We start from the raw sequence: 6,294 nt of genomic DNA on the forward strand, positions 1-6,294 counted from the left end.
ATCATCGTTATCAATGTAAATTGCATCGAAATCTCTATATTGTTTATCGCGCAACCCTAGTGCCGATATATTAGCTACACTGCAAAGCTGATTGGGAAAAATGATTATTATGTATTAGTTTAATGACTTTCCTGCACAATTTCCTTTCAAAAAAAAATCCAAAAATGAATCTTTAAAATAATATCAAAATATAACGCATATAGCTTCATAGACTACTGCTTTTTGTTAGCATACTTTATTTATTTAGTAAGTTAATTAGTTTGGTTTTTCCACCCATATCTACAAGATTATTTTGTGGTTTAACCTTGCTGAAAGGGTTCAGCTAATTGATTTATTGCCATTGCATAAGTTCTGCGATTCATCATGACAACATATCAGTCAGGTTTGTTGAAGTAGTGTGTGTGTGAGCATGCATTCGTTGTGAGGTGTGAAAGTCCTCACTCAGCGATGTGACCGCTGGGATAATATGGGAAATAATAACCCCGTCTCAGCTGTCACATCCAATCAGAGTGCAGAATCCAGCAAAGTGCTGAGGAAAAGCTTTCAAAGTCTTCTCTGCACATATGTGTGTTTATGCACAGTATCTGGGAGAGTTGACCACCTGCACCGCCAAGTGTCTATTTTTACACTCCCTGCAGCTGATCCGCCATGAAGTGGAGATGAATGTTGTTCATGCGGTGTCTGTTCGTGAAGAGAGTAGGAGGGCAGTACGCCTGCTTCTCGGCTCAGCGATTTAAATATGCTGTCATTCACAGCAGGGTTACATTTTCAGGTGATGTGTTGCACATTGGCTTTGGATTCAAATTTGGGCTACATTTTCAGTGACTTTAGCCGATATAATTGTATTTCACATTGTGGTGGATTATGGAAAGTGATTATTTTAGGGATTTGTTATTTTTGTGCGGAGCATTTGCTACTTTGGATGTTAGAAAGCTTAGAAAACAGCTTAAATATGTGTATATCTTGTTGTAGTTGTGGTTGTGATCAGTGAAATAGAAGCTGTGCCATTTACTGTGCCTTCTAACATTCCCACCCATAAACAAAACCGCATGTTTCTAGTTAATAGCCTTGCACATGGACTGGCCTAGGGATGTACACACAGAACCAGTTTTATTGTTCAGAGTGAAGATTAGATGCAAGACATTCTTCCTAATCTGTGTACAAATATTGCTTAACCCAAATAATAGGCTTTAGGTTTCTTACAGCTATTGTGGATCAGTGTTTCACAATGGTTCAATACAACTTTCAACAGAGCCTTTACAATTGCGCTGAAATGTCCTAGAGGTTGTTATAAGCTATTTGTCAAATGTGCTAATATAATAATCTGATTACTTAACTTTTAGAGACTGTGTGTGTGATCTATCTTTGTGAGGACATGCATTGACACAATGCAATCTCTAGCTTCTTACCTAAAGAAGTGCCTAAACTGAACCTTTACCTTAAACCCAATTATAACCTTATCCCTAAAACCAAGTCTTTACCCTCAAGCAAGCCTTTAAAGTGCTCTCAGAAAGTGAGGACCAGCCAAAATGTCTTCACCTTACTCTTTTTGTCCTCGTCCCGATGGTCTAAAACTCAAAGCGGTCCTCACACACACATCAAAACATGCTTTGAAAAGAATCACTTCATTTTCTGAGTGGTGTTTTTTTTTAAGGGTCTTTATAGAAATCTATGGAAGTGATTGTCTGAATAACAGGTTTGAACGGTGTTTGTGCTTGAGTCGGATATCTCAATGCAATTTTATATGAATCAATCACTGGTGAAGATATGAAACCTCATTGACCTCACACTCTGCAAAGCTTCATTTTCATCAGACTACTCCAGCCTTATATTTTCTTACTTTAAGTCAGCAACTCAACATAATAAATAACATGCAGGCTATTTCAATATCTAAAAAGTCTAGATCAAACCTGAGGTGCATAACATTGTTTTCATTGTTAGAGTGAATGCATACATGGACAATTGCTAATAATATACAGAAAGACAGGTGCTGTGCATCAGTGACACGGAAATGCTCACACACTTCCAATGAAGAGGGCAAGATTGCACAACTTCATAGGATTGAATAAGCGTTCAGGTAGAGACCTGCCTTTAATCCTGTTCTAGGGGTTTGCGTGACAATGAGGCAATAGATTGCTAAGAAAAACCTGTAGGACCGTGTAAAACTGAAACCTTTGTTCGACATAAACAAGCCCCGTTATTTTCAGTGAGTCAGAGGCCTAAAGAAGTCGTTAAGCCACTGTTGTGATTGAATTCATATGCTTTATATTATGAATGTTTTCGCTAGGGTGGGGCTTTCTGGAAAAGTGTGTAGAAATGTTTAGACTCAAGCCTTGCGTAGGCTGGTTGAATCTCTTCTTTTTTCGGGTTTATGAGTTTACATAAACACCACCCTATGTACGGCCTCGGTGTCTCTGTCCACACATAGGGACAAAGAAACACTGTCTTCTGCATCACATCCTGTTAGTTAACCAGACTGAGTCACCATGATGTGCGGAAAAAGCCGTCTTTGATTAGTTGAATGACCCAATGGCCCAAAAGTCACTTACTTTGGCCTTTGCTTTATTGTGGGCGCCATTGATCTTTGTCCAGAGGCTGAGAGGGTGAGAAAACCTTTCTTTTTCCAGCACTGTCATTTCAAGAGGATTGCTTGGGGACTCACCAGTGGAAACCAATGACCCAGTTAAATGTTAGTTACTGGGGTATTTTGAGATCATGAAGGCATGACCATGTGGATCTGTTGAACCAACAGAGGTCATGAGGAAATGCCGCATTTCAAACATCACGGTGGTGCCGTATTTAAGTAGTCACGGAGAATTACTAGTTTACACAAGACCAGCCTTATAAGCCTGGTTTCACAGACAGGGTTTAAGATTAAAACAGGATTAAGCCTCAGTTCAATTATGACATTTAAATAGAAAAAAAATATCACTGGTGCATCTTGAGACAAAACAACGGCACTGACATAGATTTTAAGATATGCCAGTGCAAGTTGCTTTTTGTTAAAACAGCTCAAACATACATTTTAGTCTGGGCATTGTGAAACAGACTAAATTAAGTTTGATGTCAATGACGTCAAATGCTGGCTCTTGTTAGTCTTGCATCTGCATCTTGCAATTATGCATCCGTTTAAGCCTACTTCACACTACATGATTTTAAAACGTTGGGCTGAACTGTGTGGTTCACACTACATGACTTGCTCTCTGTGAAATCAGGAGTGTTCAAGTCGTTGAGCTGTTCACACCACACGACACAACGTGATTGATCCGCAACAGGAGGTAACGCACTACACGAGTGGACAACAAATTTGTCACTCAACTAATCTATCTTGCCTACAAACCACGTTTTGTCACGAAAAATCATGCGATATAATGAACCGGAAATGACTCGAAACAGTACGCACACTAATACCCAGCGAAGGAGACGAAGAACACAACATGCAACTATGGAAGTCAGACAGAAATTAGTGTTGCACACTGTTTGCGCGATGATTTGCTCTGAGAAAAAACGCAAAAAAAATAAATAAGATTTACCCGGTGACCTCAATCCATGCCTTGCTCTGATTGGGTGTAGCTCGTGAGATCACGTGAGGTTGAGTCGTGCGACAGCTCTGGATATCTAGCATGCTAGATATTTTTCTGGGCTCGGCGACGCATCTGCAAGCGTCTTAGATGCGTTGTTGGCTCTTTCGTACTAACAGATTGGCGAGCGTACATCGCCCGTGATTTGCACACAAAAACACCCTGATCTGTCGGCAAGCTCAACGATTTGCAAATCGGGCGTAAATCTGGCTTAAAATATGTAGTCAAATTTTTTTTTTGTCAAATCAACTTTATAATAATTTATTTAGTTGAGATAACTTATTATTTTGAGTTTCTGATGATTAAAATCTCTTTCATTGCATTAACTCACTTTTTCCAGTTCAAGCAACTTAATTTTAAGGCAAACCAGGTTACTTACTTTTTTAAGTTAAACCAACAATATTTTTTTACAGTGTAGTAATCACAACATTTTTTCTTTTGTCAAATCAACTTAAATAATTTATTTAGTTTAGATAACATATAATTTTAAGTTTATGATGATTAAATCATTCTCCTTCATTGTATTAACTCACTTTTTCCCAGTTCAATGGACTTAAAATTTTAAGGCAACCAGGTTACTTACTCTTTTAAGTTAAACCATCAATATTTTTTTACAGTGTATTCATGATAAAACCGCTGCAATTGTCATAGATGCATTTATATCCAGTAGTCAAAAATGTGTTTATTTCATGGAAATCGATGAGTCAAATTTTCGAATAATTTTAATAATTTTAATAATTCCGGCCGAAGAAGCGGTGGCTCGATCGTCTGGTGCAGGATATGTGTGCAGTAAATATCACCACTGAAGATGCCCTCGATCGAGCCGAGTGGCGAAAAGCATGCAAGCAAGCTGACCATATATATGGGATAAACGCTAGGACAGAGAGAGAGAGAGGTTCATGTAGGATATTATTCAATACTCTGCCATCTGTTTTGCTCCATAGCCTTTAGTCTAATTGCAAGTCCAGCTCGGGATTCTTTGCTTTACATCATCACCTTTTTTCGTTACTTTAAGATGTCTCCTCTTCAGTGCTCCGCAAGTTGCAACAAATTCACATGGAGCAGAAAAAAGTAGAAAAGAAAAAAGAAAAGTAGAAAGAATAGCTTGCAGTTGAACCATTTATACATTTTAAATTTGTATTATCTTTATAATATTAATACTACTTCATGCTACAAGAAAATGTTCTACCAAAACTAAAATCAGTCTAATAAACATCAAGTGTGAAGGTTGTTTTCCACTCCACTGATGAGGATAACTCATTTAACACAAAAGCATTGAAGTAACCCAATACTGACATTAGCCCACTTGTTCATGACTAAGTGTTATTCTCTTGAAAATGTCTTTGATGATGAAAGGAAGTTCCCTCAGACCCTTTTGATGAATCCGGGGGGAAAGAAGCTCTGTGAAATCTAATCTGAGCTTGAACTTGTGTTATTGGGTTTCACGTCTTGGTCTGTGGGCCATTGTCGCAAGTTTGCCCTCGTCATTCATGCACTTTGATTGTAATCTGACTTGACCTGATACCTTTTCTGGTAAACCAGGTGAAACGTGGCAGGAAAGCTTTGAATGTCAAATTCAAGTCTTCACACCTGTTGCATGCTTCTGAAGAAAGGCAGTGAGGTATGAGAACATCAATAGGATTTTAGTTTAAAAACAGCTTGGTCAGTATTTAGAGAAGCACTGTAAATCTAACTGTGATTCGGCAGGGTCACACACACACACCTGTATACTAAGATTATGAGATTTGTGTCAGGCCTTGAAGGCAGAGTTAATCATTGTATAGGCATGTCAGTGTAAATTCTCAACGTAATGCTTGCCATCAAAGCATGATAGGTTAATCATCTTGTTTTTTCTTTCTCAAGTTAACAGTGACACCTGATTGATATCGATATGCAGGTATGACATCTAAACTTTCACTAAAATGGATCTGTTTTATCTACTATTCTAATTTGGACATTGGTAATGTTTATTACAACATATTTTGTTTATACTGTGTTGAGCATTTATATATCTTTGGTAATGATAATGTCTCTTATGCTCACCATGGCTATACATTTATTTGATCCATATTTATTTGACAGTAATGCTTGTCAAATATTACTTATAAATAACTTTTTCCATTTTAATCAGGGCTGTCAAACGATTAATCGCGATTAATCGCATCCAAAATAAAAAGTTAAAAGTGTGTTTACATAATATATGTGGGTGCACTGTGTTAATTATTTTGTAAATACACACACATGCATGTATATTTAAGAAAAAAATATTATTTATATATAAAATATTTATAGTTATATATAATATAAATTATATATAAATCTATATACAGTTTATACATGAAAATATTTCTTAAATATATACAAGCATGTGTGTGTATTTCTATATATAAAATAATTATACACAGTGCACCCACATATATTATGTAAACACAAACTTTAATTTTGGATGCGATTAATCGCGATTAATCGTTTGACAGCCCTAATTTTAATGTTTTAAAATGTCATTTATTCTTGTGATGAAGCTGAATTTTCAGAGATCAGAGATTTATTTTACATCTTGTGAAAATGGCATTGTAACCCCTTTAATTTAAAAACCAAAAATCGAAACATTTGACCTGTAATGTATATATAAATTTGCAATATTACATCTGACTTGTTTTTACACTTGTTCTTCCCCGTACTCATTCTACCTCATCTCCTTGATCTGAGTGTC

The sequence above is a fragment of the Pimephales promelas genome, chromosome 10, assembly GCF_988280905.1.
Source record: "Pimephales promelas chromosome 10, fPimPro1.hap1.1, whole genome shotgun sequence".
NCBI lineage: Eukaryota > Metazoa > Chordata > Actinopteri > Cypriniformes > Leuciscidae > Pimephales > Pimephales promelas.